Below are 22,284 nucleotides of genomic sequence, written 5' to 3'. Positions count from 1 at the left end.
CGGTCTGTTGCTACTGTAGTAGAGCAGTACATTTCTATCGTTGGCTGAACATGGCTTACAGCAGTAGCTGAGAGACGATAGTCTCTTAATATTTAGGCTAAATTTATGTTTTCTACTGCTTTCACCTGATATTAATAGTAGTCCTGATGAACGGTTTTGGGACATGGCACATCTTGAAAAATGTTCTTGTTAATTTCAGTTTGGAAAAAATGCACTCACCAGAAACCGGAACTGGTCGTGTTTACATAACAGCAAAGTTTGGATTTGAAAAAAAAAATCTTGCTATGAGTCCTTAGCTGTTACAGGAGGCGTTTTAGGACTTTTAGCTTATAAATTCATCTTAAATTTCTACTCCATTAGTATTAGCAATGTTATCTTTACCTAGCACTAAGTGTAGCTCTAAATAAATGCAAATTGTAAAATACATTTAAAAATAAATGCTATTCCATATATTGTAACTTTGTGGTATTTCGAATTTTTATCTGAGGATGCAGGGGAAAGTATTATACAACTGTGAAAGAGGCTCGAATTTTAATACAATTTCAATCAAAAGAACACCAAAATCCGTATGATTTTACCGTCAATATCCCTCGATATTGACGTTCAGTTAAAAGATTTGAAGAAACAGCGGGCATTTCTTATGTCCCTGGTTTGAATCCAGCTCGCAGGATGGTGTTTTCTTGTTCCTTAATCAAAAAGTGAAAATTGCGAATTTGTCTCTCACTTTGATGTTCACCCGAAAGCTCAGTATACCCGGGGGGCGCTTTTTTCCAACCGAAGACTTCTCGCGTGTGAGACGAGCTGATCATCGCTGCAGGAGGTGGGAAGGTTACTCTGGTAGACAGGGCTGATAGGATTTATACTCTCGGCAATAGGATTTATACTCTCCAAGATGATATTTGCACTTTCTGGAGAGGCAATTTTTTCCACTTCAGTAGATCGATTTTGTCGATTGCGTGGAGAGGGCTGTAGAATGTGGCGCCGCCTTTCCTGCTCCGTCCATGACAGGGGTACTGGTCTCTGGAGAGAGAGCACGGTCCATCAGCGCACTCCAATAAAGCCATTGGACGCAGCTGAATCGCATTGGCGAAGCTCAGCGCTGGGCCGCTGGGCAGATCTTCCCACTGTTTCCGTAGTGTAGTGGTTATCATGTTCACCTCACACGCGAAAGGTCCCCGGTTCGAAACGGGGCGGAAACACACTTCTTTTGTCGCCAGGCACAAAAGGGGATTGGGGATTCGCCTAGCACTGTGATCGAACAGACCCACTAACCTCTTACTGTGGCGGGATCTGCACAGCGCATCCTGCTTTCACTTCAATGCGCGTCCTGATGTACCCCGGTCTCCCGCGTGACAGGTGGGGACAGGTGACAGGTCCGCGTGACAGGTCCTATACTAACGAGGAAGACATCGCTCTCTCCGACCCCCGGCATCGTGTCCCGACCCACCTTGCTGGAAGCCGACGCGTGCTGTGATTCCTTTACGGAGCAGAAATGGCAACCGAGGAGCCGAGAGATCATTCAGCATTTCGCATCTGAACGGAAAACACAAACGACCAACTCGGAATGACTTGCCTTTGACGCTTATCAAAGCGTTATTTGTGCATCGAACAGACCCACTCACCTCTTAGTGTGGCGGGATCTGCACAGTGCATGTCGCAGCGCTCCCTGCTTTCACTTCAATGTGCTTCCTGATGTCGAGTCGTGTGCCGTGCGGAGGCTCTGAAAGCGAGAGCAATGAAAAGGTGCACGACGCTGTGAAAGAAAACAGAGAAGTGAAAGGCAGTCCTTTCTATAAGGAGGTAAGAGAAAAGCTACTCCCCGGCGGGGAATCAAACCCCGGTCTCCCGCAAGACAGGCAGGGATACTTGCCACTATACTAACGAGGAAGACATCGCATTCTCCGACCCCCGGCATCGTGTCCAGACCCAGCATGCTGGAAGGCGATGCGTGCTGTGATTCCTTTAAGGAGCAGAAATGACAACCGAGGAGCCGAGAGATCATTTCAGCATTTCGCGTCTGAACGGAAAACACAAACGACCAACTTGGAATGACTTGCTTTGGACGCTTTTCAAAGCGTTCTTTGTGCAAGACGACTGTGCCACCTAGCAGATACTTATGGGTTGTACAACTTTGAACTAGCAAATGGAAGAGGGCTAAGCCCCCTCTCTTTTAGCCCAGGTTTGATCTGTCTCCCAGAATCACCAGGACACACACACACTGTCTTGTTAAATGTACACGTATAGTGTAAAAATTAAGAACCCAGGACGAAGATGTGACACTCGAAGAAACTCTTTATTATTTAACCTGTAACTCCGAACCAGTTAGCTCCTAAATTCACTATGACCTGTGACCCTGAGAAACCGTTATTCCCCGCTCAGCCCTCCATCAATCAACATGCAGCTTCACTGCTGATGCACACAAATATTACACCTTCTCCAGCTGTTATGAATCGCCTCTCTTCAAAGCCCGGTGTGTTTTTTTTTTGTGGAGATGTTATATATGTCAGAAAGAGCACTGTGACGTGTGACACCAGCCAGAGCACCAGGATCAGAGAGCGAGACCGCGGGAGGTGCGCGGAGAGTTATTGATCACTTATCTATTGACAACCTATTAATTCAACTGAAGAACCGTAGAATTAACGATTAACTTCACCGATTGGTGAGTACTGATTCTTTTCCCGTTCTTGACCCTGTTTTAAATATCTAGAAAACGGTCAATACCGCCTGGATCGATCAATTACAGTATGGAGGGTGGGTGTCAGGGCCATACGACACTTCTTTACGGAGAGAGTGGCAGGGGTGGGATGTCAGGGCCTGACAATACTGCTTTACGCAGAGTGTGGCGGGGGTGGGATGTCAGGGCTTGACGACACTGCTTTATGCAGAGAGTGGAGGGGTGGGTGTCAGGGCCATACGACAGTGCTTTATGCAGAGAGTGGCAGGAGTGGGATGTCAGGACTATAAGACAGTGCTTTACATAGAGAGCGGTGGGGATGGGATGTCAGGGCCATACGACATTGCTTTACGCAGAGAGTGGTGGGGGACGGATGTCAGGGTCATACAACAATTCTTTACCCAGAGAGTGGCAAGGGTGGGATGTCAGGGCCTGACGACACTGCATTATGCAGAGAATGAAGGGGTGGGTGTCAGGGCCATACGACACTTCTTTATGCAGAGAGTGGTGGGGGTGGGATGTCAGGGTCTTACAACACTACTTTACGCAGAGAGTGGCGGGGGTGGGATGTCAGGGCCATACGACATTGCTTTACGCAGAGAGTGGTGGGGGACAGATGTCAGGGTCATACAACAATTCTTTACCCAGAGAGTGGCAAGGGTGGGATGTCAGGGCCTAACGACACTGCATTATGCAGAGAATGAAGGGGTGGGTGTCAGGGCCATACGACACTTCTTTATGCAGAGAGTGGTGGGGGTGGGATGTCAGGGTCGTACAACACTGCTTTACGCAGAGAGTGGCGGGGGTGGGATGTCAGGGCCATACGACATTGCTTTACGCAGGGGACAGATGTCAGGGTTATACAACAATTCTTTACCCAGAGAGTGGCAAGGGTGGGATGTCAGGGCCTGACGACACTGCATAATGCAGAGAATGAAGGGGTGGGTGTCAGGGCCATACGACACTTCTTTATGCAGAGAGTGGTGGGGGTGGGATGTCAGAGCCTGACGACAGTGCTTTACGCAGAGAGTGGAGGGGGAGGGATGTCAGGGCCTGACAACACTGCTTAACGCAGAGAGTGGAGGGGTGGGTGTCAGGGCCATACGACACTGCTTTACACAGTGAGTGGCGAGGGTGGGATGTCAGGGTTGTACAACACTGCTTTACGCAGAGAGCGGAGGAGGTGGGATGTCAGAGCCTGACGACACTTCTTTACGTAGAGAGTGGCGGGGATTGGATGTCAGGGCCTAACGACACTGCTTAATGCAGAGAGTGGAGGGGTGGGTGTCAGGGCCATATGACAGTGCTTTAGGCAGAGAGTGGCGGGGTGGGATGTCATGATCTGACCATACTGCTTTACACAGAGAGTGGCGGGGGTGGAATGTCAGGTCTTGGCGACACTGTTTTATACAGAGAGTGGAAGGTTGGGTGTCAGGGCCATATGACAATTCTTTATGCAGAGAGTGGTGGGGGTGGGATATCAGAGCCTGAGAACACTGCCTAACCTGGAGAGTGGAGGGGTGGGTGTCAGGGCCATACGACACTTCCTTACGCAGAGAGTGGCGGGGGTGGGATGTCAGGGCTTGACAACATTGCTTTATGCAGAGAGTGAAAGGTTGGGTGTCAGTGCCAAACAACAGTGCTTTACGCTGAGAGTGGAGGGGGAGCGATATCAGGGCCTGATGAGACTGCTTAATGCAGAGAGTGGAGGGTGGGTGTCAGGGCCATACGACACTTCTTTACGCAGGGAGTGGCAGGGGTGGGATATCAGGGCCTGACGATACTGCTTTACGCAGATAGTGGCGGGGGTGGGATGTCAGGGCCATACGACAGTGCTTTACGCAGAGAGTGGGGGGGGTGGGATGTCAGGGCCATATGACAGTGCTTTACACAGAGAGTGGTGGGGGTGGGATGTAAGGGCCTGACAACACAGCTTAACGCAGAGAGTCCAGGGGTGGGTGTCAGGGCCATACGACACTTCTTTACGTAGAGAGTGGCGGGGGTGGGATGTCAGGGCCTGAAGATACTGCTTTTCGCAGAGAGCGGAGGAGGTGGGATACGACAGTGCTTTCCACTGAGAGTGGTGGGGGTGGGATGTCATGGCCATAAGACACTACGTTATGCAGAGAGTTGAGGGATTGATGTCAGGGCCATACGACAGTGCTCCACTCAGGCCTCTGCTTGAATTTGTACTCCTCCTCTCTCTCCCTACCTCTACCTCTCCCTCTCTCTACCTCTCTCCCTACCTCTTCCTTTTCCCCTCCCTACCTCTCTCCCTACCTCTACCTCTCCCTCTCTGTGGGGCCAGCAGGGGGCACTCACCCTGCGGTCTGTGTGGGCCCTAATGCACCAGTATAGTGACGGGGGACACGATCTGGCCCACCAGCGACGAGCAGGTTACCAGATCTAGACAAAGGGGGGAACTCTTAGTCGTATGAGCTTAGTCACATATCACAGCAAATTAAAAAAAAACAAATATTATGTCTGTTACTAATGACTTTTTTTTCCTAAATTGAAAGTCTCTTTCCCGGGTGATTTTCTAGCGCGACTGGGGCTCTTCATTTCTCCTCGGTGTCTCATCACAGTCGGATTTGAAATAGACCACAGAACCTGCCGCTGCAATGCTCTTGGTTAGGGGGCTCTCATCCTGCATCACCAATCTTCCACAGGAGGGATGGAGCTGGATTTCTGGAGAGGGAGAGGTAGAGGTAGGGACAGAGGTAGGGAGGGGAAAAGGGAGAGGTAGAGAGAGGGAGAGGTAGAGGTAGGTAGAGAGAGGGAGGAATAGTACAAATTCAAGAAGGAGAAAATCCACAACACAACACAGGCGTAGGCATGCGTGGGCTACAAAAGGAACAAGTAAAATGTTTCTTCCGGGCTGAAAAGAGAAGGAAGGAAAACACAGCATTGCGGCGCTACGACACGAAGACGTCGAGCCAGTTGAGCACAGCAAACCCAACCTGTTCTCACAAGTTGCTGGCACTTCAGGCGAAATAAAAGCTGCTGAGCTAAATCAGGAAAGCGGTAACTATTAGGACTGCTCACTGTTCCTCAGGCTGGGACAGGAGATCACACACTGTATTATTATTATTATTATTGAGAGACAGGCTCACTGTCTGTTCCTCAGGCTGGAACAGTAGATCACAGTATATTAGTATTATTATTGAGAGTCTGGCTCACCGTTCCCCAGGCTGGGACAGGAGATCCCACACTATATTATTATTATTGAGAGACATGCTCACTGTTTGTTCCTCAGACTGGGACAGGACATCCCACACTGGATTATTATTATTGAGAGACAGGATCACTGCCTGTTCCTCAGGCTAAGACAGGAGATCACATACTGTATTATTATTATTGAGAGAGGCTTACTGTCTGTTCCCCAGGCTGGGACAGGAGATCACACGCTGTAATATTATTATTGAGAGACAAGCTCACTGTCTGTTCCTTAGGCTGGATTAGGAGATCATACACTGTATTATTATTATTGAGAGACAGGCTCACAGTCTGTTCCTCAGGCTGGGATAGGAAATCACACACTGTATTATTATTATTGAGAGACGGGCTCACTGTCTGTTCCTCAGGCTGGGATAGGAAATCACACACTGTATTATTATTATTGAGAGACGGGCTCACTGTCTGTTCCTCAGGCTTGGACAGGAGATCACACACTGTACTTTTATTATTGAGGGACAGGCTCACTGTCTGTTCCTCAGGCTCGGACAGGCGATCACACTGTATTATTATTATTGAGAGACAAGCTCACTGTTCCTCAGGCTGGGACAGGAGATGACACACTGTATTATTATTATTATTATTATTGAGAGAGGCTTACTGTCTGTTCCCCAGGCTGGGACAGGAGATCACACGCTGTAATATTATTATTGAGAGACAAGCTCACTGTCTGTTCCTTAGGCTGGAACAGGAGATCACACACTGTATTATTATTATTGAGAGACAGGCTCACTGTTCCTCAGGCTTGACAGGAGATCAAACTGTATTATTATTATTGAGAGACAAGCTCACTGTCTGTTCCTCAGGCTGGGACAGGAAATCACACACTGTATTATTATTTTTGAGAGACGGGCTCACTGTCTGTTTCTCAGGCTAGGGTAGGATATCACACACCGTGAGGAAGCTGGAGGAGATGCAAGTCGATGCCTCCATGACCTCGTGGATCACTGACTACCTGACGGGCAGACCACAGTCTGTGAGACTTCAGAACTGTGTGTCTGAACTGGTAGTGAGTAACACAGGGGCACCTCAAGGGACAGTTCTTTCTCCATTCCTCTTCACCCTCTATACTTCGGACTTTAAGTACAACTCAAAGTCATGCCACCTGCAAAAGTTCTCAGATGACTCTGCAATTGTGGGATGTATCAAGGGTGAGCAGGAGGAGGAGTACAGAGGACTGGTCAGCAGCTTTGTGGAGTGGTGTGGGGTGAACCACTTGGAACTGAATGTTACAAAGACAAAGGAACTGGTGGTAGATTTCAGGAGGAAAAAGGTCAAACCTACTCCTGTCTACATCCATGGGAGTGGCGTGGAGATGGTGGACTCGTACAAGTACCTGGGAGTGCACATCGACGATAGACTGGAATGGTCTAAGAACATCGAGGCCATCTATAAGAACGGACAGAGCCGACTTTACTTCTTGAGGAGGCTCAGGTCCTTCAATGTGTGTAGTAAGATGCTGCACATGTTTTATCAGTCGGTGGTAGCGAGTGCCATTTTCTACGCAGTGGTGTGCTGGGGCTCTGGGATTAGAGCAGTAGATTCCAAAAGGCTGAACAAGCTCATCAGGAGAGCAAGCTCTGTCATTGGGTCTGACCTGGACCCCTTGGAGGTAGTGGCTGAGAGGAGAATGATGTCCAAACTAGAGGCCATCATGGACAACTTCTCAGATCCCCTCTATGACAGGCTTGCAGGAATGAAGAGCACGTTCAGCAATAGACTGATTCATCCACGGTGCGACAGAGAGCGCTACAGGAGGTCATTCTTGCCGTCTGCCATAAGACTGTACAACGCATCCACCGTGCGTCTTGGCAGAGGCAACAGCGACAGTGACCTGTTTCTGGACTAAACGCATATACACATCTACTGCTACATCTGTTCTCTTTCTTTTTCTTTTTCTTTTTCCCGTTTACAACCACTTTTGTGCAATAAATGCCAGGGACCTGTGCAATACATTTATATTTATATTTATATCTATGGTTACATCTATATTTATATTCATACGTGTGATACGATTTTCTGTGTACTGTTCTGTTCTAGTTTCCTCTTGTGTGTCCGGACTGTGAGTAACTCTTGTATTGTATTGTATTGTATTGTATGTATTGTACTATTAGTATATAATTCGTTACACTGTGGCTGTGTTGTGTGTGTTAAGCTGCTGTTGCACTGCAATTTCCCTCACGGGATCAATAAAGTATCTATCTATTATTAGTATTGAGAGACAGCCTCAGTGTTCCACAGGCTGGGACAGGAGATCACACACTGTATTTTTATTATTGAGAGACAGGCTCACTGTTCCTCAGGCTGGGACAGGAGTTCAAACTGTATTATTATTATTGAGAGACAAGCTCACTGTTCCTCAGGCTGGGACAGGAGATGACACAGTGTATTATTATTATTGAGAGACAAGCTCACTGTTCCTCAGGCTGGGACAGTAGAACACACTGTATTATTATTATTGAGAGTTTGGCTCACTGTTCCCCAGGCTGGGACAGGAGATCACAAACTGTATTATTATAGAGAGACCTGCTCTTTCCTGACTGTTCCTTAGGCTGGGACAGCAGTTCATAATCTGCTTTATTATTATTGAGAGACTGGCTCACTCCTGTCTGTTCCTCAGGTTGGGAAAGGAGATCACACACTGTATTATTATTATTGAGAGACGGGCTCACTGTCTGTTCCTCAGGCTGGGACAGGAGATCACAAACTGTATTATTATAGAGAGACCTGCTCTTTCCTGACTGTTCCTTAGGCTGGGACAGCAGTTCATAATCTGCTTTATTATTATTGAGAGACTGGCTCACTCCTGTCTGTTCCTCAGGTTGGGAAAGGAGATCACACACTGTATTATTATTATTGAGAGACGGGCTCACTGTCTGTTCCTCAGGTTGGGAATGGAGATCACACACTGTATTATTGTTATTGAGAGACAGGCTCAGTGTTCCCCAGGCTGGGACAGGAGATCACACACTGTATTATTATTATTGAGATACAGACTCACTGTCTGTTCCTCTTGCTGGGACAGGACATTCCACACTGGATTATTATAATTGAGAGAAAGGTTCACTGTCTGTTCCTCAGGCTGGGACAGGAAATCCCAGTGTATTATTATTCTTGAGAGAGAAGCTCACTGTTCCTCAGGCTGGGACAGGAGATGACACACTGTATTATTATTATTGAGTGACAGGCTTACTGTCTTTTCCTCAGGCTGGGACAGGAAGTCACACTATATTATTATTATTGAGAGACAGGCTCACTGTCTGTTCCTCAGGCTGGGACAGGAGAACACACAGTGTATTATTATTATCGAGAGACCTGCTCTTTTCTGACTGTTCCTTAGGCTGTTACAGGAGATCATAATCTGCATTATTATTATTGAGAGACTGGCCCACTCCTGTCTGTTCCTCAGGTTGGGACAGGAGGTCACACACTGTATTATTATTATCTTTGAGAGACAGGCTCACTGTCTGTTCCTCAGACTGGGACAGGAGGTCACACACTGTATTATTATTATCTTTGAGAGACAGGCTCACTGTCTGTTCCTCAGGCTGGGACAGGAGATCACACTGTATTATTATTGAGAGACAAGCTCACTGTTCCTCAGGCTGGGACAGGAGATGACACACTGTATTATTATTATTGAGAGACAGGCTCACTGTCTGTTCCTCAGGTTGGGACAGGAGATGACACACTGTATTATTATTATTATTATTACTATTATTATTATTACTATTATTATTATTATTATTATTATTATTATTATTATTATTATTATTATTATTATTATTATTATTACTATTACTATTATTTAGAGACAGGCTCACTGTTCCTCAGGCTGGGACAGTAGATCACACTGTATTATTATTGCTTAGAGTCTGGCTTACTGTTCCCCAAGCTGGGACAGGAGGTCACACACTGTTTTATTAATATTGAGAGACAGGCTCCCTGTCTGTTCCTCAGGCTAGTACAAGAGATAACGCACTGTATTATTACTATTGAGATACAGGCTCACTGTCTGTTCCTCAGGCTGGGACAGTAGATCACACTGTATTATTATTATTGAGAGTCTGGATCACTGTCTGTTCCTCAGGCTGGGACAGGAGGTCACACACTGTATTATTATTATCTTTGAGAGACAGGCTCACTGTCTGTTCCTCAGGCTGGGACAGGAGATCACACACTGTATTATTATTATAGAGAGACAGGCTCACGGTTCCTCAGGCTGGGACAGGAGATGACACTGTATTATTTTTATTGAGAGTCTGGCTCACTTTTCCCCAAGCTGGGACAGGAGGTCACACACTGTATTATTATTATTATTGAGATACTGGCTCACTGTCTGTTCCTCAGGCTGGGACAGGAAGTCACACACTGTATTATTATTATCTTTGAGAGACAGGCTCACTGTCTGTTCCTCAGGCTGGGACAGGAGATCACACACTGTATTATTATTATAGAGAGACAGGCTCACGGTTCCTCAGGCTGGGACAGGAGATGACACTGTATTATTTTTATTGAGAGTCTGGCTCACTGTTCCCCAAGCTGGGACAGGAGGTCACACACTGTATTATTATTATTATTGAGATAATGGCTCACTGTCTGTTCCTCAGGCTGGGACAGTAGATCACACTGTATTATAATTATTGAGAGTCTGACTCACTGTTTCCCAGGCAAGGACAGGAGATCACACACTGTATTATTATTATTGAGTATCTGGCTTACTGTTCCTCAGGCTGGGGCAGGATATCACACACTGTATTATTAGTATTGAGAGACAGGATCACTGTCTGTTCCTCAGGCTGGGACAGAAGATCATACTGTATTATTATTATTGAGAGACAAGCTCACTGTTCCTCAGGCTGAGACAGTAGATCACACTGTATTATTATTATTGAGAGTCTGGTTCACTGTTCCCCAAGCTGGGACAGGAGGTCACACACTGTATTATTATTATTGAGAGACAGGCTCGCTGTCTGTTCCCCAGGCTAGTACAGGAGATCACGCACTGTATTATTATTATTGAGATACAGGCTGACTGTCTGTTCCTCGGGCTGGGACAGGGAATCACACACTGTATTATTAGTATTATTGAGAGACAGGTTCGCTGTCTGCTCCTCAGGCTGGCACAGGAGATCACACACTGTTGCAGTGTGCTCTCAAGAGACACTAGTTCTGTAGGGGTTTGGGCATTTACTGGGACAATTATTTTTGTGGCAGTAAATCACAAAATTGATTCTTTTAATGGTCTTAGAATCCAACCATGCGATATAACTCAAACAACGCATACACAGGTACTAATACACGAGGATACATTTATTAATATATAGAATATGCATGTAAGCCTAACAGATCTTATCATAAGGGTATTCAGAATACAAAAGATATAAATTCATTCAGTTACAAAGAGTTACACATATCAAGAGGACATAAGTTCGGTATATCATTCATTTAGACCGTTTCGTAATTGAACTTGTTTACAACTTCTACATTAGATACTCAAAACAAGTACATAACCCTTAGGAATTAAATTGATATCAACTGGTTGGGAGCAGTAATGCAATGAAGTTGAATATTCATTGCCGCTGGGGCTGTATTCTCACCGTTTCCGTAGTGTAGTGGTTATCACATTTGCCTCACACACGAAAGGTTCCCGGTTTGAGACTGGGTGGAAACAGCCTCCTTTTGCACACTCCTGTACTTCACAGAGGTCTTGAGCGACCGGTCATTTGTTCCCAATGTATTTCCGGTGCCTTCATGCACTCTTGTACCAAACGCACGTTCCTTCTGTAGGCGGAGCCGATCATTTGCAATTGGGCTGTGCCGACAGACCAGGACGAGCTCAAAAGCAGCGCAGGACCTGCAAGAACAACAGAAAGATTAGCATCCAGCGGGGGCTTCTTAGTGAGCCCAAGATCTCATCAAGAATCGGCTCCAGCTACAGGGCTGGGCGCATTGTTCCATTCTCCGACCATTCTCAGTGTAAACAAGTCCCTCCTGGTCTCTGCTTGAATTGCACTTTCCTGCGTTTGCTTTGGTGTAACTGGCTTCCCCTGCATGGGCGAATGTGAAGAAGATCCTTAGTAAGTCATTGAAGAAAACCGAGAAGAGGTCGGAGTGGCCTCTGTCGTTCATCAACGACCCAGTCAGGCAGTACTCCTCTGTAAAGCGCCGTTCGTTCACATCGATTGGCTTTTTTTTGCCTTCATTCGTGCAAGTAGTAAAAGCAGACGCCCCTTTAGGGAGCCTGTCAGCACCTGGAGTTTTCCCCTTCTGTAAGCTCTCCATAGCCTCTCAGCTCTTCTACTGTCAAATCCCCCTCAAGTACTTCCCTATCTTTTTCACTCAAAACGTTTTCTAGCTTTGAGGTAAAAAAATGAATTTCTTCATCCTTTATCTCTGTAGAGCTGTACAGTCTTGAGTAGAAGTGTCACGCCCTCTGCAGCCAGAGGGCGGTCCTTCTCTGTCCTGTCCCTAGTTTCTGGTCTGCTTTCCTTCCTGTGCCTCTCTTTCCCTTGGGCTATATATTTCCGTATGAGCTGTACAAGCCCCTGCAAGCGGCCCGCACCCACAGCACAAAGCGCGCAGCCGAGGCCAGCTCCTCGCCCCGCACACCACCGCCTCCTGCTGGGCCCACTCTTTCGCACACTCACACGCCACACTAACACTCAAAAGGGTGGGCAAAACAAGAAAATGAGCGCGCCGTTTCCTACACATCTGCAGTCGCCAATGCCCATTCGCAGCATGTCCCGGGACGCAATTCGGCCTCATTTGCATAACACCAGAGCGGCAGATCACTACGCAAGCTCGCGTCGTGCGCGTGCCACACACCGAACAAACACTGGAGCCATTTCAGCAATTTCCAAAAAACCTGCTCCCCTGCCCACAAGGCTCCATCTCTTACCCGCTCTCCAGAGCCTGCTGCCTTCTGTGCTGTTCTCTCGGCACCGCTGCAGCGCACACAACTCCTGCAGCAAAGTTTCAAACGCTTCGCCGCAGGGAAGGCTCGCTCCGTGCTCACACGTCCTTTCAATGCCAGTTCAACAAGTGCTCCGCATTAGCAGCATCGGGGCTCCGGCGTGTCGCACCTCACCTCACCTCGCACAGCCCTCTCCTTGAATGTCTGGCGCTGGGCATGCCCCGCTCTCCTCCCTGGGTGAATCGATTTTTTAAGAACTTTATTTTCTTTTCACAAAAAAATACAGGACATCACAAATTAGAAAGCTTTACATTAATATACATACTTAAAACAGTATATATGATCACATCTCATTACATTTTGACACGGTACCAGTTACATAGCAACAATTTCTTTTTTTCTGGTGTAAATCACATTCTTTACTTAAACGTGATAATGTTTTTCACAGTTTCTTGAGATATTGACCTATGCTCTCTATTTCCCACAGATATTCTGCTTCCTCCCTCCTTTCTCTCCACAGATCTCTGAGGTAATAGTTCTCTCGGGTGATGAACAGGGCCAGGCTACCTGCTGCCTTGACTGGGACCTCGATGCCTTTGAATAGCCCCATGTTCCTCACTCTCCACAGGGCGTCTTTCCCACTGTTCACCACGGCCCAGATCCTGTCAAACACGTCAGGAGGAAGTTTGACAGGAGAGATGCCGTTGTAGCAGCAATGCTTGTTAATAAGACAGAATTAAGCGGTGGTATGCTGTCCTAAATGAGGCCCCATCTCACCCTCCATCTCTGTGGTGCAGCCACAGAGAAAGTATTCATGCAGGCTGATTTAAGATGTTTTCTTTTGATAAGGGACAGCTCCCAGATGGGGATGCACTTAGCTAAGCCTGGCTATCATGATCAATGGTCATCCATTGGCGCCTATCTGTCTAGGGAGTGCCAAATGGACATCTGGACTTCATTCCTAAGTGTCAAGAGTAAGTGACTCATATCTCACCTTGATCAACCAATCAGGGACTGGCAGGGCGTGGTAACACCACGTGGGTCTCGAATGCCCGCCAAACTCTCAACCAATCAGCACACATCTGTGTCTTGGTCAAAAAGGGAGCGCAAGCTCAGATCGGGGCTCTCCTTGGCCATTTTCGCGCATCCTCAGAGACAATCATGTGACAACTGCTGTTGTCTGCAAAGGGACTTGGACTTTGTTCTAAGCGCAAGGCCGAGGATCCCGTACGTACTCAGAATTCTACCAACGTGAATGCTCCGCTTGATCAACGGCAGCCTACAGTTGGACCCTAGTCGACAACCTGAATAGCTTATTCAGAAGCAGCGCTGGACCGGGAACGAACCAGCTTCTTCCCAGACAAAAGAGTGACTTGTGAGGACTCGCGGTCACACTCTGTGCATAGAGACTTTCTACTAGCCAGCTGGACTGCTGGTAGATCTCCTCGGAGCAACGACTGCCTTGCGCGCCGCAGTCAGATTCCTCCGCCCGTCCTACTCCGAGCTATACCTCAACTGGTTGGCCGGTAGCCAGAGGACGCCGGGACAACGCCCATTGGACAACCGCTGGAACAGAGGCTGCAACAGAGCCTGTCAGCTGGTTTGGTGTTCGTGCCGGGAGATTCCAAATCCATACACAGTGGATAAGTAAACCCCATGTTCTACATTGTGTCTCGAGAATTCAATTGTACCTCAACACAAGTTGTTATCAATTTAATTCATGAGTAATGTATTTACTTCCGAGTTTAGAGTAACAGTGGGTAATAACACTGATTAGCGATTTGGTAACCGAACGATATATATTGACATATATTCTCTGTTGTGTATCTCTTTGTGTTGGCATCTCTTCGAGATTATATACCTTGTATATTGATAACCCTCACAGTAAGGTCTGCTGCTCGTATCCAGGCAGACTAGTATATGTTTGGTGCACAATTTATATGAATAAATGTATCTCGTGTATTGAACCCGTGTGTGTGCGTTGTTAGTTGTTCTGACGATTGATTTTCTAAAAGCCACAACGAACAACCTCGTGATTACTGCTACAATTAATAATTGTCTCAGTAAACCCATCAAACCTCTACAACCATGATACACCACCATAAACTATATTAATTTAGGAACATAAACATATAGTGTAAACTGTATATGGCTGGTATTGGTAGTTTAAAGAAAAAATACACACCAGTATTCCACTTACTTCCTAAACATTTTAAGCATCAAAGTCTTACATGTAGTAAGATTTTACCACGTTTCGGAAACGTTTTTACATGCTCCTTCTGACCATCTTAACTTTATATACTTTGTGAAAAGTCATAAGATATTAACATTTTCTGTGAATGTGCTCGTTATCGGAGTAAACAAAAGCATACTTTTAGAATTTGATTAATAGGGAATATAATATGGAATCACGTACCTAAAGAAATTAATAACGATATAATTATTTTTATGTACTGTAGCTCAAATAGTAGTATAATACACTTTCTATGGATACATGTGCTTCTGCACAACGCAGAAGCACATCCACAAGTAACATTACCTAGCTAAGAGAAGACATTGGCTAGCCATTATCATAAATACAGTGGAAAAAAGCAATTGGGAAAATAAGACCTGCTGATCTGTTATACATACCAGGAAGAGAACAGAATATGATTTTTTTCTGTTCGAAACGTGTGTTGTCTTTATGAAATTTATGTATTTTAAACGTTTAATTAAGCAGAAAAAAATTTACAGAAAGATACTAAGCTGATCACGAGATAGAAAGATCACCCGTTTTTCGCGCATCAAAAGTGGCTATTAACTGGATGAACTGTTATTAACTGGAGTCAACTGGGTGAAAACACATAATATGAACATGAAACAAAACAAAAAATAAAAATAAGATACAATCTACAGACATTAAAACCGGTGTCATGGAAATATAACTATCAAGGAAGCCACAAGAGAGAGTTCTCACCTGAGTAAGGTCTTTATTTCAATATTGGGAGCAACCAGAGACTCAATTTGTTACAGGCAGTACAGGGTTTTCATAAGACGTTGCGCTGGAAAAAAGCTCAGCGCTTTGTCCCTTCTAAAACTTCCACTTTCCCTAAGAGAAAACAGATTACATCAAAAAGCGAAAGAAGAAGCACTAGATATGTTATTCAAAGCTTTTCAGTTACTTTCAGCTAATTCTAACGACCCAGACAGCATATATTGTTTTGGTAAATTGTCTTCTAAAGTAACCTAAACAGTGTACTTTGTTGACGCACTGTTTTCTAAAATTCTGCACGTACTGTAGCACAGCAATTACATCCTTGAAATATATTATCTAAAAGCCCCAATATATTTCTTTGCAAAGCTCTCTACATTTTAAGAATCAATTTACTTATTAGATTTCCACTTCAAGTGGCCTGGTTAGTACTTGGATGGGAGACCGCCTGGGAATACCAGGTGCTGTAAGCTTTTAAGCGCAGGAAGTGCCCTATCCCCGCTCGCTCGCTCATTCCCCTGTTCACACGTGCAGTGCGGCTTGTCCGTCTGTTTATTTGTCAGCTTTGGCGAGACACGGGTGCTTGTGTATTAGCGTGAGCGTTTTTTATTCTGATCAGGAACAGTTTTACAAGTCCGCAAAGGATCGAGCAAAGGTTTATCGCCAGCTGAAAAGAGACACAGCGCTTCGGCTGTGGAGACTTGTTCGGCTGGCGTTCGGAGAGTCGCGTTTTTCAGAATTGTATTGAGATCGTTTTCCACAGAGCTCAGATGTCAAAGCACAGCAGCAGCTCTCCACAGCGATCCTCTATAGCGCCCTTTCTCCCGCAGCTCCGTCCTCATTGGAAGGAAGCAAGAGTGAAAGGCTGAAGTGAAATAGAGCGGGGACGAAGGCAGTGAAGAGAGAGAACGTGGGAAGAAGGGAAAAAAAGCAGCGTCGTAAAAGAGGTGACGGAGCTGTCCTCTCAATAAGAAGGGTGCCAGCGAGCCTTGCTCTCGCTTATGGCCACACCCCCTTGAGCACGCCTGATCTCGTCTGATCTCGGAAGCTAAACAGGGATGGGCCTGGTTAGTACTTGGATGGGAGACCGCCTGGGAATACCAGGTGCTGTAAGCTTTTAAGCGCAGGAGGCGCCCTATCCCCGCTCTCTCGCTCATTCCCCTGTTCACACGTGCAGTGCGGCGTGTCCGTCTGTTTATTTGTCAGCTTTGGCGAGACACGGGTGCTTGTGTATTAGCGTGAGCGTTTTTTATTCTGATCAGGAACAGTTTTACAAGTCCGCAAAGGATCGAGGAAAGGTTTATCGCCAGCTGAAAAGAGACACAGCGCTTCGGCTGTGGAGACTTGTTCGGCTGGCGTTCGGAGAGTCGCGTTTTTCAGAATTGTATTGAGATCGTTTTCCACAGAGCTCAGATGTCAAAGCACAGCAGCAGCTCTCCACAGCGATCCTCTATAGCGCCCTTTCTCCCGCAGCTCCGTCCTCATTGGAAGGAAGCAAGAGTGAAAGGCTGAAGTGAAATAGAGCGGGGACGAAGGCAGTGAAGAGAGAGAACGTGGGAAGAAGAGAAAAACGCAAGGGAAAAAAAGCAGCGTGGTAAAAGAGGTGATGGAGCTGTCCTCTCAATAAGAAGGGAGCCAGCGAGCCTTGCTCTCGTTTACGGCCACACCCCCTTGAGCACGCCTGATCTCGTCTGATCTCGGAAGCTAAACAGGGATGGGCCTGGTTAGTACTTGGATAGGAGACCGCCTATGAATACCAGGTGCTGTAAGCTTTTAAGCGCAGGAGGCGCCCTATCCCCGCTCGCTCGCTCATTCCCCTGTTCACACGTGCAGTTCGGCTTGTCCGTCTGTTTATTTGTCAGCTTTGGCGAGACACGGGTGCTTGTGTATTAGCGTGAGCGTTTTTTATTCTGATCAGGAACAGTTTAACAAGTCCGCAAAGGATCGAGGAAAGGTTTATCGCCAGCTGAAAAGAGACACAGCGCTTCGGCTGTGGAGACTTGTTCGGCTGGCGTTCGGAGAGTCGCGTTTTTCAGAATTGTATTGAGATCGTTTTCCACAGAGCTCAGATGTCAAAGCACAGCAGCAGCTCTCCACAGCGATCCTCTATAGCGCCCTTTCTCCCGCAGCTCTGTCCTCATTGGAAGGAAGCAAGAGTGAAAGGCTGAAGTGAAATAGAGCGGGGACGAAGGCAGTGAAGAGAGAGAGAACGCGGGAAGAAGAGAAAAACGCAAGGGAAAAAAAGCAGCGTCGTAAAAGAGGTGACGGAGCTGTCCTCTCAATAAGAAGGGTGCCAGTGAACCTTGCTCTCGCTTACGGCCACACCCCCTTGAGCACGCCTGATCTCGTCTGATCTCGGAAGCTAAACAGGGATGGGCCTGGTTAGTACTTGGATGGGAGACCGCCTGGGATTAACAGGTGCTGTAAGCTTTTAAGCGCAGGAGGCACCCTATCCCCGCTCGCTCGCTCATTCCCCTGTTCACACGTGCAGTTCGGCTTGTCCGTCTGTTTATTTGTCAGCTTTGGCGAGACACGGGTGCTTGTGTATTAGCGTGAGCGTTTTTTATTCTGATCAGGAACAGTTTTACAAGTCCGCAAAGGATCGAGGAAAGGTTTATCGCCAGCTGAAAAGAGACACAGCTCTTCCGCTGTGGAGACTTGTTCGGCTGGCGTTCGGAGAGTCGCGTTTTTCAGAATTGTATTGAGATCGTTTTCCACAGAGCTCAGATGTCAAAGCACAGCAGCAGCTCTCCACAGCGATCCTCTATAGCGCCCTTTCTCCCGCAGCTCCGTCCTCATTGGAAGGAAGCAAGAGTGAAAGGCTGAAGTGAAATAGAGCGGGGACGAAGGCAGTGAAGAGAGAGAACGTGGGAAGAAGAGAAAAACGCAAGGGAAAAAAAGCAGCGTCGTAAAAGAGGTGACGGAGCTGTCCTCTCAATAAGAAGGGTGCCAGCTAGCCTTGCTCTCGCTTACGGCCACACCCCCTTGAACACGCCTGATCTCGTCTGATCTTGGAAGCTAAACAGGGATGGGCCTGGTTAGTACTTCGATGGGAGACCGCCTGGGAATACCAGGTGCTGTAAGCTTTTAAGCGCAGGAGGCGCCCTATCCCCGCTCGCTCGCTCATTCCCCTGTTCACACGTGCAGTGCGGCTTGTCCGTCTGTTTATTTGTCAGCTTTGGCGAGACACGGGTGCTTGTGTATTAGCGTGAGCGTTTTTTATTCTGATCAGGAACAGTTTTACAAGTCCGCAAAGGATCGAGGAAAGGTTTATCGCCAGCTGAAAAGAGACACAGCGCTTCGGCTCTGGAGACTTGTTCGGCTGGCGTTCTGAGAGTCGCGTTTTTCAGAATTGTATTGAGATCGTTTTCCACAGAGCTCAGATGTCAAAGCACAGCAGCAGCTCTCCAAGCGATCCTCTATAGCGCCCTTTCTCCCGCAGCTCCGTCCTCATTGGAAGGAAGGAAGAGTGAAAGCCAGAAGTGAAATAGAGCGGGGACGAAGGCAGTGAAGAGAGAGAACGTGGGAAGAAGAGAAAAACGCAAGGGAAAAAAAGCAGCGTCGTAAAAGAGGTGACGGAGCTGTCCTCTCAATAAGAAGGGCGCCAGCGAGCCTTTCTCTCGCTTACGGCCACACCCCCTTGAGCACACCTGATCTCGTTTGATCTCGGAAGCTAAACAGGGATGGGCCTGGTTAGTACTTGGATGGGAGACCGCCTGGGAATACCAGGTGCTGTAAGCTTTTAAGCGCAGGAGGCGCCCTATCCCCGCTCGCTCATTCCCCTGTTCACATGTGCAGTGCGGCTTGTCCGTCTGTTTATTTGTCAGCTTTGGCGAGACACGGGTGCTTGTGTATTAGCGTGAGCGTTTTTTTATTCTGATCATGAACAGTTTAACAAGTCCGCAAAGGATCGAGGAAAGGTTTATCGCCAGCTGAAAAGAGACACAGCGCTTCGGCTGTGGAGACTTGTTCGGCTGGCGTTCGGAGAGTCGCGTTTTTCAGAATTGTATTGAGATCGTTTTCCACAGAGCTCAGATGTCAAAGCACAGCAGCAGCTCTCCACAGCGATCCTCTATAGCGCCCTTTCTCCCGCAGCTCCATCCTCATTGGAAGGAAGCAAGAGTGAAAGGCTGAAGTGAAATAGAGCGGGGACGAAGGCAGTGAAGAGAGAGAAAGTGGGAAGAAGAGAAAAACGCAAGGGAAAAAAAGCAGCGTCATAAAAGAGGTGACGGAGCTGTCCTCTCAATAAGAAGGGTGCCAGCGAGCCTTGCTCTCGCTTACGGCCACACCCCCTTGAGCGCGCCTGATCTTGTCTGATCTTGGAAACCAAACAGGGATGGTCCTGGTTAGTACTTGGATGGGAGACCGCCTGGGAATACCAGGTGCTGTAAGCTTTTAAGCGCAGGAGGCGCCCTATCCCCGCTCGCTCGCTCGCTCACTCCCCTGTTCACACGTGCAGTGCGGCTTGTCCGTCTGTTTATTTGTCAGCTTTGGCGACACACGGGTGCTTGTGTATTAGCGTGAGCGTTTTTTATTCTGATCAGGAACAGTTTTACAAGTCCGCAAAGGATCGAGGAAAGGTTTATCGCCAGCTGAAAAGAGACACAGCGCTTCGGCTGTGGAGACTTGTTCGGCTGGCGTTCGGAGAGTCGCGTTTTTCAGAATTGTATTGAGATCGTTTTCCACAGAGCTCAGATGTCAAAGCACAGCAGCAGCTCTCCACAGCGATCCTCTATAGCGCCCTTTCTCCCGCAGCTCCGTCCTCATTGGAAGGAAGCAAGAGTGAAAGGCTGAAGTGAAATAGAGTGGGGACAAGGCAGTGAAGAGAGAGAACATGGGAAGAAGAGAAAAACGCAAGGGAAAAAAAGCAGCGTCGTAAAAGAGGTGACGGAGCTGTCCTCTCAATAAGAAGGGTGCCAGCGAGCCTTGCTCTCGCTTACGGCCATACCCCCTTGAGCACACCTGATCTTGTCTGTCTCGGAAGCTAAACAGGGATGGGCCTGGTTAGTACTTGGATGGGAGACCGCCTGGGAATACCAGGTGCTGTAAGTTTTTAAGCGCAGGAGGCGCCCTATCCCCGCTCGCTCGCTCATTCCCCTGTTCACACGTGCAGTGCGGCTTGTCCGTCTGTTTATTTGTCAGCTTTGGCGAGACACGGGTGCTTGTGTATTAGCGTGAGCGTTTTTTATTCTGATCAGGAACAGTTTAACAAGTCCGCAAAGGATCGAGGAAAGGTTTATCGCCAGCTGAAAAGAGACACAGCGCTTCGGCTGTGGAGACTTGTTCGGCTGGCGTTCGGAGAGTCGCGTTTTTCAGAATTGTATTGAGATCGTTTTCCACAGAGCTCAGATATCAAAGCACAGCAGCAGCTCTCCACAGCGATCCTCTATAGCGCCCTTTCTCCCGCAGCTCCGTCCTCATTGGAAGGAAGCAAGAGTGAAAGGCTGAAGTGAAATAGAGCGGGGACGAAGGCAGTGAAGAGAGAGAACGTTGGAAGAAGAGAAAAACGCAAGGGAAAAAAAGCAGCGTCGTAAAAGAGGTGACGGAGATGTCCTCTCAATAAGAAGGGTGCCAGCGAGCCTTGCTTTCGCTTACGGCCACACCCCCTTGAGCACGCCTGAACTCGTCTGATCTCGGAAGCTAAACAGGGATGGGCCTGGTTAGTACTTGGATGGGAGACCGCCTGGGAATACCAGGTGCTGTAAGCTTTTAAGCGCAGGAGGCGCACTATCCCCGCTCGCTCGCTCATTCCCCTGTTCACACGTGCAGTGCGGCTTGTCCGTCTGTTTATTTGTCAGCTTTGGCGAGACACGGGTGCTTGTGTATTAGCGCGAGCGTTTTTTATTCTGATCAGGAACAGTTTAACAAGTCCGCAAAGGATCGAGGAAAGGTTTATCGCCAGCTGAAAAGAGACACAGCGCTTCGGCTGTGGAGACTTGTTCGGCTGGCGTTCGGAGAGTCGCGTTTTTCAGAATTGTATTGAGATCGTTTTCCACAGAGCTCAGATGTCAAAGCACAGCAGCAACTCTCCACAGCGATCCTCTATAGCGCCCTTTCTCCCGCAGCTCCGTCCTCATTGGAAGGAAGCAAGAGTGAAAGGCTGAAGTGAAATAGAGCGGGGACGAAGGCAGTGAAGAGAGAGAACGTGGGAAGAAGAGAAAAACGCAAGGGAAAAAGACCAGCGTCGTAAAAGAGGTGACGGAGCTGTCCTCTCAATAAGAAGGGTGCCAGCGAACCTTGCTCTCGCTTACGGCCACACCCCCTTGAGCACGCCTGATCTTGTCTGATCTCGGAAGCTAAACAGGGATGGGCCTGGTTAGTACTTGGATGGGAGACCGCCTGGGAATACCAGGTGCTGTAAGCTTTTAAGCGCAGGAGGCGCCCTATCCCCGCTCGCTCGCTCATTCCCCTGTTCACACGTGCAGTGCGGCTTGTCCGTCTGTTTATTTGTCAGCTTTGGCGAGACACGGGTGCTTGTGTATTAGCGTG

At 47.6% G+C, this 22,284-nt stretch overlaps 1 protein-coding gene, 3 non-coding genes and 6 pseudogenes across 4 annotated transcripts in view; all 10 read left to right on the top strand.

Moving 5' to 3' along the window:
- Positions 1-22,284, top strand: part of LOC148666845 (zona pellucida sperm-binding protein 3-like) — a 779,162-nt gene that overhangs the window by 653,036 nt on the left and 103,842 nt on the right. The gene's annotated exons all lie outside the window — the stretch shown is intronic.
- On the top strand, positions 16,793-16,911 carry LOC148666879 (5S ribosomal RNA). Its single transcript, XR_015938189.1, has one exon. It is a non-coding gene; the product is annotated as a 5S ribosomal RNA (ribosomal RNA).
- Positions 17,449-17,567, top strand: LOC148666878 (5S ribosomal RNA; annotated as a pseudogene).
- On the top strand, positions 18,107-18,225 carry LOC148666877 (5S ribosomal RNA; annotated as a pseudogene).
- On the top strand, positions 18,763-18,881 carry LOC148666876 (5S ribosomal RNA). Its single transcript, XR_015938391.1, has one exon. It is a non-coding gene; the product is annotated as a 5S ribosomal RNA (ribosomal RNA).
- LOC148666875 (5S ribosomal RNA) lies at positions 19,418-19,536 on the top strand. Its single transcript, XR_015938965.1, has one exon. It is a non-coding gene; the product is annotated as a 5S ribosomal RNA (ribosomal RNA).
- On the top strand, positions 20,071-20,189 carry LOC148666874 (5S ribosomal RNA; annotated as a pseudogene).
- Positions 20,730-20,847, top strand: LOC148666873 (5S ribosomal RNA; annotated as a pseudogene).
- Positions 21,385-21,503, top strand: LOC148666872 (5S ribosomal RNA; annotated as a pseudogene).
- LOC148666871 (5S ribosomal RNA) lies at positions 22,041-22,159 on the top strand (annotated as a pseudogene).

Source organism: Lepisosteus platostomus, chromosome 5 (assembly GCF_059453375.1).
Source record: "Lepisosteus platostomus isolate fLepPlt1 chromosome 5, fLepPlt1.hap1, whole genome shotgun sequence".
Lineage (NCBI taxonomy): Eukaryota > Metazoa > Chordata > Actinopteri > Semionotiformes > Lepisosteidae > Lepisosteus > Lepisosteus platostomus.
Note: the sequence above shows the minus strand (reverse complement) of the source record. Positions and strands in the feature narration are given on the sequence as shown.